This window comes from Solanum stenotomum, chromosome 10, assembly GCF_019186545.1.
Source record: "Solanum stenotomum isolate F172 chromosome 10, ASM1918654v1, whole genome shotgun sequence".
Taxonomy (NCBI): domain Eukaryota; kingdom Viridiplantae; phylum Streptophyta; class Magnoliopsida; order Solanales; family Solanaceae; genus Solanum; species Solanum stenotomum.
This window is the reverse complement of record NC_064291.1, coordinates 49,238,616-49,251,426: the sequence shown is the minus strand read 5'-3', so window position 1 is coordinate 49,251,426 and position 12,811 is coordinate 49,238,616. Positions and strand designations below refer to the sequence as shown.

Genomic DNA, 12,811 nt, shown 5'->3' with positions numbered 1-12,811 from the left:
TTGAAATTATAAATTTTATACGGCTAAATAAAGTTGCCCATAATATTCCACATTAGAGCATAGGAGATAAAAAACTTTCTAACAAAAGCCAATTTCGTAAAAAAAAAAAAAGGTTTTATCTGTATAGATAGGAAAGAGGAAAAATCTAAGGTAACGCTCAAATATAAAATTTAATATTCAATAATACGTCCATAATTGCCGTCACCTCTGTCTTCTCTATGACCCAATCTCAACTTTCTCGGATCCCCACTTTCTTCATCATTCCTTTTACTTAGTTTTATCCTCGTTTTTCTTGCATCACAAATAACAAGAAGATAAACTATATAGTCTTTTTTCGGCATTCACAAAAACAACGGTGCGTTACATTTACCTGCAACTACCCTTTTGCTAATCAACTCTTCTTTGGTTTTAGCAATTCCCTTTTTTTTTGGGTTGTTTACTTATCTGGGGCTGCGATTGATTAATAAATTATAGATCTGAAATTGGGTTTTTCAAATCTTGATGATTACAGTCGTGGAAATGTGGAATCTTGAAGATGCTCAGGAGAAGCAACTCAACGACAAGCCACTAGAAAATTGGTTGCAAAAACTCAATGCTGCTACATATGAAGTCGATGACATCTTGGATGAATATAAAACTAAGGCCACACGATTCTCCCAGTTTGCATATGGTCGTTATCATCCAAAGGTTATCCCTTTCCGTCACAAGGTCGGGAAAAGGATGGACAAGTGATGAAAAAACTAAATGCAATTGCAGAGGAAAGAAAGAATTTTCATTTGCACGAAAAGATTATAGAGAGACAAGTTGTTAGACGGAAAACAGGTACTCATCTTAAATTAGTATAACAATAACTTGGATTATATTTTGGAATTTATCAAATTTGGAAAAGAGCCAAATATATTCATGTACTATCATAAATAGTTTAAATATACCTCTCATTATACTTTCGGTCTAAATATATTCCTCTCATTATACTTTGATACAAATTTATCAATTTTGGCTAGCTTAGAATCAAATTATCCAACTCAATTTTTATTGGGTTTTAAAGGTGTGAACAGGAAATGAAGGGTTGTGACCCTCCTGAAGAGTTGTGACTATGCCGAAGGGTTGTGATCTTTATGAAAGGTTGTGTCATTTCTAAAGGGTTGTAACCGTTTGAAAGGTTATGCCTTTTCCAAAGTGTTGTGACCTTTCTGAAAGGTTGTCTTCTTTCCAAAGGGTTGTGACCTTTACCCTTTGTTGGCTATAAATAGAGAGGTTTTCTCTCATTTTTCTGTATCGAATTCTTCCCTTCTTTTGCATACATTTCTTACAAAACAAAATCAATCGATCGTGTCTATATGTGTGATTCGTTGCTGTCATTTTGAGTTCGTTGAAATTATAGAAGTTTGAAGTATCGCTACTTCTTTAATGGTTAATCCGTTTTATCTTGGGAGAAATTAATCTGCAACATCGGGTACTTGGGGGGATTAAATTTTTTTAGGACACACAGTGGGTTCTGTGGACTCAGATAGTTCTTTGTGTTTTTCTTTTCATCTTTTATTATTTCTGGTTTGATAATCTGAATACAGGAGACAGCAAGCTTAAGAAATTTAATGTTGGTATTTTCTGTGGTAAGGAAATCACTTCTATTTTCTGTGTTCTTTTTATTGGGGAAAGAAAAAGAAGAAAAAGAAAATTATTTATCATATGATAAAAGAGATTTGGGATGAATTAGTACTACTTTAATATGTTCGAGTATATTTTTTGTTGTAAGTTTTCCTTGGATGGGTAAGATTATTTTTATTTATTTCCCAAGTGCATTCAAGCATTGCACCCCTTTAGTTTTCTTTTCAATGAGAATTATTTTGTGTATAAAGGCTAAGATGAACACTTTAATTTTTTCCCTATATTCTTGATTTTATATAACTACAAGAAGAAGTAAATGAACAAATGTTGTCTCATAACAATATTTGAACATGAGTTTAGTTTCTTGTTGAAATTAAATGTCTTCTTGAGGAAAATAGGAATATGATGGAAACTGAGAAAAGAAAAAAAAAATTAGCAAAAAAAGTGACTTGCATGGAATTATTGCTGACAGATAGAATATGATTCAATGAGAGTAAAAATCAGGTTCTATCTTTACTTTCCTTAATTATTATTTTCATTTTCTATCCTTTATAAGTTATGAAATTTATTTCATAAATGTTAGGATAGAGTCATTATGTGATGATCTCAGAATATGTCTTTATTATTATTAATATGTATTCTGTTTAGAGAAGGAAAAAAAACCTTTAGTAGTTTTCTACTCCATGTGAAATTTGATTGTGTTTGACTTTTGGAGATTTTTTTTACTCATTTGGTTTGAAGAATATAAGAACTTCACAAACAAATCAGATTGTGCATTGTTTTGAAGAATATAGAAATTTCACCAATTTGTTAAATACTTTGTTTGAATGAATATTCTGACTTGAAGAGTACAAAATCTTCGTCAGAAATATTAAGGCTAAATGATTGAAAAAGATAAAATCTTCATCGTTAGCTCGAAACAATATTGTATTTGAGATTTCTGGAGATTAAAACCTTTTTGGTTTACTACTCTGTCTGAATGTGAAACTTATTCGAAGAATATTAAAACTTCATCAGAATTCAAGGTTCATTCGGTTAACGATTAGAAGAATATAAAAACTTCATCGTTAAACTAGAAACAAGTTGTATAAAGATTGAATCTTTATTGTTAGTATTCTAAATACTAAGTGATTTGTCTAGTTGTGACAAAAGGGAAAAAAACACTAGTGACATAAAATTAGTGGTTTTTGTGCTTACAATGGGTATTTATATGGATTAAATCTCCAAAAGAAGGCTTCGTGTTGCTAATGTGTAAGCATGGGAAAAAATATGTGGAAAATAATTTCAAATACTTGAAAAATATTTTTGAGAACATATTTAAAATGTGGGGAGTTTTTTACTTGTGATAAAGACAAAATTAGACTTACTATCTAATTTAAATTTGAAAGTACAAGATATGAAATTTAATGACAATCTTGTATTATGTTAGACCCACAACATTCTTGGAGTATATTTGATATTGTGGTTGTTGAGCCTCTCTTTACTAGTATATGATATGACTAGTATGAAATCACAAAATTATATTACTCATTGAAAAGAGTTGTATTCTTTGATGAAAAAGTTTCACTTTAATTATTGTGACTTTTCATGAAAAGATATGTCTATTAAAATAATATATTTTTTGTATAGACATGAACATTGGTTAAAAATGATCTGTTATGTTTGTTTTGTAAAACAAACATTTGGGTCATAATGCGCTTATTGGACCAATGAGACTATGGTCATGGGTAATTGTATAACAAATTGAATGTTATGGAAATGTCCTTTTGAAAAGGACATATGGCAATGTGTTGACTCTTGACTCTAAAACAATGTCTGTATTTGAGAAAGTTATAAAAAGTAAAGAACAAAATATTTGTAGGAAAAGGTTACCTCACAGAAGGTCTTTTCAAACTTAGTATTTTTGTTTGTTCTTAGTTGCTTGAATCAAATTGTTTGTGACATAAATGGTTGGGATATGTCAATTACAAAACCTTGCAAAAACTGATCAACTTAGAAGTTTTGCCTGACTTCTAGTGCAATAAATCAAAATGTCAAGTATGTGTTGTTGAAAGAAATTTTAATACCTTAGAATTGATTTACACTGACATTTGTGATATGAAGTCAACATCATCTCGTGGTGGGAAAAAAGTGTTTCATAAATTTTATTGACAATTGCACTAGATATTGTTATGTTTATTTGTTGAATGGTAATGATGAAGCAATAGAAACATATAGGCAATATAAAACTGAAGTTGAAAATCAGTTGGATAAAAAAAAAATTGTCATGATTAGAAGTGGTAGATGTGGAGAATATGAATCTTCTTTTGTAGAAATATATTTGGAAAATGAAATCATTCATTCAATTACTGCACATTCTCACCTCAATCTAATGAAATTGTTGATAGGAAAAAAACTGAACTTTGAAAGAAATGTTGAATTTCCTATTTATAAGTTCAGGTTTACCACAAAATTTGTGGGGGGTGCTATCATTATAGCAAAAGAGAACAACAAAACGTTTGTTTGTTCAGAAAGAGAAAAACAAAAAGTTTTGTTTGTTAGTAAAGGGAGTAACAAATTTTATTTTTAAAAAAAAAAAACTTTTGTTTGTTAAGAAAGGGAGCAACAAAAAGTTGTGTTTGTTCAAGCTTTGTTGTATCCAGATAAAGAATTGCTTGTCCTCCCTTAAAGTATATACAAGTAATAACTCTTGAAAGATAGTGATCTAACAATTTCTAATACAGTTTATTCCATATGAGAAATGGAAATGAGGGAACTACTCCCAAAAGGGTCAAAATAGATCCTAAGACTGTGGATTGTATGTTCATTGGATATGCTACAAATAGTAAAGCATGTCGATTTATGGTTCATAAGTCCAAACTATCGGATAGTCATGTGAAGGGTCTAAACGACCTTGGAAAGAACCAAAGGAGAATGTACTTAATAAAGAGATTCGGAGGCGTAGTAAATGTCAATGGACAAATTACTTCCTACGAGTTTTATTTTGTAACATTTCTTCTTGAAAATGAGTCTCATATTCTAAAAGTTATGTCCTTTGTGGACTCATTCTCTTTGAGAAAAGTTTGTCAATAGTAAGATAGATTCAATCTTGAGCAACCATACTTGAGAGTTGGTTGATCTTCCTCGAGGAAATAAACTTTTGGATTCAAAGTGGATCTACAAAAGGAAAAGAAAGTTGATGAAACTATTTACAAATACAAAGAAAGACTTGTTGTCATAGACTTTAGACAATAAGAAAGCCTTGTTTGACAGATAATAGCACTAACTAAGATTACATCAATTCAGATGTTAATTGCGCTAGTTGCGGAATATTGCCTTCAAATTCGTCAAAGTAGATGTTAAAACATTTTTATTTTAAATGAAAATTGGAGGAAGAAATTTACATGGAACAACCCAATTTACATGGAACAACCCAAGGGCTTTGTGGTTCTGGTAAAGAAAAGAAAGTCTCTAAACTTGTTAAGTCACTCTGTGGACTAAAAACAAGCACCCAAATAATGACATGCAATGAATTCAAAATTAATGAATGTGATAAATGTTTTTACATTAAAGACACTCCATCACAAGGTCATTATTTGTTTTTATGTTGATAACATTGTGATCGTCAAAAGAGACATTTCTAACATAAATGCTACTAAGCATATGCTNTTGTGGACTCATTCTCTTTGAGAAAAGGCTGTCAATAGTAAGATAGATTCAATCTTGAGCAACCATACTTGAGAGTTGGTTGATCTTCCTCCAGGAAATAAACTTTTGGGTTCAAAATGGATCTACAAAAGGAAAAGAAAGTTGATGAAACTATTGACAAATACAAAGACAGACTTGTTGTCATAGGCTTTAGACAGTAAGAAAGCCTTGTTTGACATATAATAGCACTAACTAGGATTACATCAATTCAGATGTTAATTGTGTTAGTTGCAAAATATGGCTTTTAAATTCCTTAAAATGGATGTGAAAACATTTTTTTTTAAATGGAAAACTGGAGGAAGAAATTTACATGGAACAACCCAAGGGTTTTGTGGTTCTGGTAAAGAAAAGAAAGTTTGTAAACTTGTTAAGTCACTATGTGGACTAAAAATAAGCGCCCAAATAATGACATGCGAAGTTTGACCAAACTATGTTGGCAAATGAATTCAAGATTAGTGAATGTGATAAATGTTTTTACATTAAAAACACTCCAAATCACAAGGTCATTGTTTGTTTTTATGTTGATGACATGTTGATCATCAAAAAAGACATTTCTGACATAAATGCTACTAAGCATATGCTAGAATGTAACTTCGATATGAAAGACATTGAAGTTACTGATGTGGTTGAAAATGTACTTGACAAGTTCAAGCATTTGGATTTCAATATTGTCAAGACTCCAATAAATGTGAGATTTGTAGTTCAAAAGAATGAAGGCAAAAGTGATTCGCAATTGGATTGTGCTAGAGTATTGAGAAGTATACTATATATCATGAAGTGTACGCGATCAGATATAGCATGTGCTATTAATAAACTAAGTCGGTTCACGAGTAATCTCAATCAAACTCATTGGATGACAATGAAAAGATTTTTGGAGTATTTAAAATATACTTAAAAAACTATTGCTTTGCATTATAACTAATATTCAACAGTATTGGAAGAATATAGTAATGCAAATTGAATCACCAGGTCAAATGAAGTAAAATCCACGAGTGGATATGTATTTACTTTGATGGAGGAGCAGTCTCTTGGAAATCTTCTAAACAGAGATGTATCGCTCGCTCTACTATGAAATATGAGTTTATCACTCTAGATAAGGCCAGTAAAGAAGTTGAATGACTCCAAAATTTCTTGAAATATTTTTGGCCCAAACCTTTTAGCTCCAGTATGCATACACTGTGAGAGTTAATTTGCAATAGGTAGGGCATGGAGCATGATGTATAACGGAAAGTCTCGTCATATATGACGTAGACATAATATCATTAGAGAACTACTCTCTAGTGGAATTATCATAACTGACTATGTAAAGTCAAAGGATAATGTGTCGGATCCACTTATAAAAGGCCTAACTAGAGAGGGAGTTGATAGATTATCAAAGGGAATAGGACTATGGCCGAGAACAAGTCATTGTGGCGGTAACTCTACCTAGAAGACTGGAGATCCTAAGATCTAGGTTCAAGGAGATCAAACAAAGTCATTGATGACGGTTCAAGATTGTCAAAATATTTTTATGGTCCATTCTCATGATTAGACAATGTTCAGTAACAAGGATAAATGCATTAGGACTTTTTAATGATTTCTAAGTTTGATACATGGTATATCAAATGGTGTATCTACGGGATAACACATTTAGAAATCACCTATGTAAGTGTGAAGTGTAAGCCGCTTCAAGGAGAATCCGGTAAGGCCAGTTCTCTACGCGCTTATAAACCAAGACGTGTTCATGGCTGAAACGAACAAAACAATGAGAACTAAAAACAGTTCAAGGGTTGATTGTGTGACTTATGTTATCTAGGTATACACCAAAGCTCGACGGTTCAAAGATATCAAATCTACCGATTGACCGAGTATATCCGATATATGTTCACTATGGAAAGTTTAAAGGGAAACCCACTTATCCAAAGACAATCAATCCTTAATTACGAATCACACAGTTTTTCATGCATATGTTTTAACAATAGTCATTCCTTATTCATGTGGGGGATTGTTGGGTTTAAAAGGTGTGAATAGGAAATGAAGGGTTGTGACTCTCCTGAAGAGTTGTGACTATGCCGAAGGGTTGTGACCTTTATGAAAGGTTGTGTCATTTCTAAAGGGTTGTGACCGTTTGAAAGGTTATGCCTTTTCCAAAGTGTTGTGACCTTTCTGAAAGGTTGTCTTTTTTCCAAATAGTTGTGACCTTTACCCTTTGTTGGCTATAAATAGAGATGTTTTCTCTCATTTTTCTAAATTGAATTCTTCCCTTCTTTTGCATACATTTCTTACAAAACAAAATTGATCAATCGTGTCTGTGTGTGTGATTCGTTGCTGTCATTTTGAGTTCGTTGAAATTATGAAAGTTTGAGGTACCGCTACTTCTTTAATGGTTAATCCGTTTTATCTTGGGAGAAATTAATCTGCAACCTCGGGTACTTGAGGGGATTAAATTTCTTAAGGACACACAGTGGGTTTGTGGACTCGGATAGTTCTTTGTGTTTTTCTTTTCATCTTTTATTATTTCTGATTTGATAATCTGAATACATGAGACAACAATTTTAAATACCAGATTTCTTTAGAAACCTACCGTTTAACTCATACCCAAACCATTCCTTCCGCTTTGAGTTTTTTTCTTTACATAAAAGGAGGGGCATATTTGGACTGATAGTATAACAGGGTTAGAACAAAAGTATAACGATGGATATATATAAACTATTTCCAATTGTATGAGTATATTTGATCATTTTCTATATTAAATTCATGTGTATTTTTGGGGTAAGGGGAAGTTTCAAAGATTTCCAACATCCTCAGCTCATCCATATTTCTTTATTGTGCGAAAATAATCTCTATTTGATCCTTAATGAACTTGAATGTAACAATATTCTCATGTGGACATTGCTTGGACCAGGTTCTGTTTTAATTGAACCACAAGGTTATGGAAGGGACAAAGAAAAGGACGAGATAGTGAAAATCCTGATAAACAATGTTAGTGATGCCCAAGAACTTTCAGTCCTCCCAATAGTTGGTATAGGGGGACTAGGAACGACGACACTTGCCCAAATTGTCTTCAATGATCAGACAGTAACTGAGCATTTTTATCCCAAAATATGGATTTGTGTCTCCAATGATTTTGATGAGAAGAGGTTGATAAAGGCAATCAGAGAATCTATTGAAGGGGAGTCACTCAGTGACATGGACTTGGCTCCACTTCAAAAGAAGCTTCAAGAGTTACTGAATGGAAATAGATACTTGCTTGTCTTAGATGATGTTTGGAATGAAGATCAAAAGAAGTGGGATAATTCAAGAGCAGTCTTGAAGGTTGGAGCAAGTGGTGCTTCTGTTCTGACCACTACTCGTCTCGAAAATGTTGGATTAATTATGGGAACTCTGCAACCATATGAATTGTCAAATCTGTCTCTAGAAGATTGTTGGTTGTTGTTCATGCAACGTGCATTTGGACACTAGGAAGAAATAAATCAAAACCTTGTGGCTATCGGAAAGGAGGTTGTGAAAAAATGTGGTAGGGTGCCTCTAGCAGCCAAGACTCTTGGAGGTATTTTGCGCTTCAAGAGAGAAGATAGAGAATGGGAACATGTGAGAGATAGCGAGATTTGGAATTTACCTTAAGATGTAAGTTCTATTCTGTCTGCCCTGAGACTGAGTTATCATCATCTTCCACTTGATTTGAGACAATGCTTTGTGTATTGTGCGGTGTTCCCAAAGGACACCGAAATGAAAAAAGAAAAGCTAATTGCTTTCTGGATGGCACACAATGTTCTTTTATTAAATGGAAATATGGAGCTAGAGGATGTGGCAAATGAAGTATGGAATGAATTATACTTGAGGTCTTTTTTCCAAGAGATTGAAGTTAAATCTGGTAAAACTTATTTCAGTATGCATGATCTCATCCATGATATGGCTACATCTCTGTTTACAGCTAGCACATCAGGCAACAATATCCGTGAAATAAATGCCAAAGGTTACTCGCATAAGATGCCCATTGGTTTTGCTCAAGTGGTGTCTTCTTACCCTCCTTCCCTCTTGAAAAAGGTTATCTCGTTAAGAGTGCTTAATCTAAGTAAATTAAAACTTAAGCAGTTACCGTCTTCCATTGGAGATCTAGTACATTTAAGATACCTGGATTTATCTAACAATGGTAGAATTTGTAGTCTTCCAAAGCAGTTATGCAATCTTTAAAATCTGCAGACTTTTGATCTACAGTATTGCCAATCACTTTGTTGTTTGCCAAAACAAACAAGTAAACTTGTTAGTCTCCGAAATCTTTTACTTGATAACTATTTATTGAAATCTATGCCACCAAGGATAGGGTCTTTGACATGTCTTAAGACTCTAGATTGCTTTGTAGTGGGCGAGAGGAAAGGTTATCAACTTGGTGAACTAGGAAGCCTAAATCTCTATGGCTCAATTAAAATCTCGCATCTTGAGAGAGTGAAGAATGATAAGGATGCAAAAGAAGCCAATTTATCTGCTAAAGTGAATCTGCATTCTTTAAGCATGAGTTGGGATGAACCATATAGATATGAATTAGAAGAAGTCAAAGTGCTTGAATCCCTCAAACTACACTCCAATCTAATTTCTTTAACAATCAGTGGCTTCAAAGGATTCCATTTCCCTGGGTGGATGAATCACTCAGCTTTGAGAAATGTTGTCTCTATTACATTTAGAGGTTGTGAAAACCGCTCTTGCTTACCACACTTTGGTGAGCTGCCTTGTCTAGAAACTCTGAAGTTATGCTAGGGGTCTGCGTATGTGGAGTATGTTGAAGAAGTGGATATTGATGTTGATTCTAGGTTCCCCACAAGAATAAGGTTTCCATCCTTGAGGAAACTTGTTATATGGGACTTTGGTAATCTGAAAGGATCGCTGAAAAAGAAAGGAGAAGAGCAATTCCCAGTGCTTGAAGAGATGATAATTCACGGGTGCCCTATGTTTGTTATTCCGACCCTTTCTTCTGTCAAGACATTGAAAGTTTATGTGACAGATGCAACAGTTTTGAGGTCCATATCTAATCTTAGGGCTCTTACTTACCTCTATATTAGTAGTAACTATGAAGTTGCTTCACTCCCAGAAGAGATGTTCAAAAGCCTTGCAAATCTCAAATACTTGGAAATCTCTTTCTTTAAGAATCTCAAAGAGCTGCCTACCAGCCTTGCTAGTCTCCATGCTTTGCAGAGTCTGACCATTGACCATTGTGACACACTAGAGAGTATCCCCGAGGAAGGAGTGAAAGGCTTAACTTCACTCACAAAGTTATCTGTCAAGTTCTGCGAGATGCTAAAATGTTTACCGGAGGGATTGCAGCACCTAACAGCCCTCATAACTTTAACAATTACTCAATGTCCAATAGTGTTCAAGAGGTGTGAGAAGGGAATAGGAGAAGACTGGCACAAAATTGCTTACATTCCTAATCTCTATAAGTAAATATTTATTTGTGGGTAATGCTAAAAGGCCAGAAAAAAATTGGCCAGAATTTGGCCAGAAAGGCAAAAAGACTATAATATCCTTATTTCAATTTTTGCATTTATTCCATCATACTTTTCCCTCCAAAACAAAAGTAACTTTTTTCTATTGTTCCAAACTCCTTGAACTACTAAAATACAAACTTTTTGTCTACCAAGGGAAATAAAAGTGTTTTTGTGTATATTTATGTGTGTATAGTTCATTCGATTTATTTTTTAAAAAAATATTATTCAGTTAATTAAAAAAATTGTAGTTTTGTTTTTATACATTAATATTGTTTTCATTACTATACCATACAAATTATGTTCTACATATATATATATATATATATATATATATATATATAGCCTACTCTCCTTCCTCTACTCCTTCCCGAACTCAATTATGTACACAATGTACCAATGCATACCTTTGAAAAATTATTTTTTTCGCTTAAAATAGATCTCTTTATTGAAGAAGACAATTAAATTTCTCATTAATAATAACTACAAATGACTATCTACTTAAGATTATACTTAATTATTTTTTAATACAAATTTAGTAAAACATAGTTATTAAGCGTAGATTCATAAAATTATAATTAAATTTTTCTTTAAATATAATCAACTAAATAGATTCTTCTATATAATGGATGTTTTTCAAAAGAAAAAGTAATGTAATTTTGGAAGTTAGATATTTATAAAAAAAAATAACTGACTAAAGACTTTTGTAACTTTTAATAACACATTAACTTTTTATATTATAATCATTCCAAACAAGAATTAACATATATAGAAATTGGTAGAATTATTTCACTAATTTTAACCATGAATAAAAAATTAAAGTACTCATATAATACTAATTAAGAGGATGTTTCAAAAAGAATAAATAAAAGATCACTCAATACCTAATGATCAATTATAATACTTTAAAATAGATGTATTTTTGTAGGATATTTAAATTACAAGATGTCTAATGTATGTAAATAAAGTATAGCATAATTAGTATATACATTTTTTAAAAATTCTTTTCATTTAATATAGAATTTTCTATCGAAGGAGACAATTAAAATTCATGTTAATAATAGACAAAAGTAAATTATTTTCCAATTAAAAATTATACTAACTACTCGGTAATACATAATTTAGTTGAATTAAGTATAATTTTCAAATTTACAATTGACTTTTCTTTAAATAAAATCAATGAATAAACTTATATAATTCTACCATGATTAATAGACCGGTCATATAATGTGTGTGCTTTTCTTTTATGAATAAAATAAGAATATAATTTTGAGAATTAGATGTTTTAAATATGAAAAAAGATATAATAAGACATTTATAACTATACCTCAAATAACATATCAAATTTTGTATATTCTAATTGCTCTAAACAAATTTATAATAACTTATAGTAATTATTAAAATTATTTCACCATTTCTAACCACGAATACACGATTAGTTACTTCAATTATATTAATTAAGAAGATGTTTCAAAATAAAAATATAAATATAAATAAAATTGTATACATATTATGTATTGTATATGTTTATAAATAGTTAGGCCCTATTCTTAATTAAATAATCAATAAAATCATATATATAATCAATAAATTCTACTAAGGCATATTTTTAAATTATAAAATCAAAAAATTATATTAACTTTAGTTATCAAGGTTAAAGGGTATATAATTTAAACAATCAAATGATTACAAATACATATTCTATGTATAACTATTGATTTGATATAACTTAAACAATTATTTTAAAAATATTTAAACATATGATTTAAATTTATTCAAGTATATCAATTATACGATTAATTAATTAGAGGTTATATTAATACTTAATAAATATAAGTAATCATGTTCAAGTTATCAAATAGGCATAACACAAGGGCGCGAAACTACAACACTGGTACATGATTCTCTGAGGTTTCTATTAATTATATTACTAGGATAAATACATATGAAATATATGATTCCTATAATTTTTATAATGTATTGATATCCACCATGTCTAAAGTGTATTGAATTTTTAAATGTCGTTATTGAAATAATTTTAAATAATATTTAAATAT

At 31.3% G+C, this 12,811-nt stretch overlaps 1 pseudogene; it reads left to right on the top strand.

Moving 5' to 3' along the window:
- Nucleotides 1-519: 519 nt before the first annotated feature.
- On the top strand, nt 520-10,713 carry LOC125842591 (putative disease resistance protein RGA1; annotated as a pseudogene).
- The last annotated feature ends 2,098 nt before the right edge of the window (nt 10,714-12,811 follow it).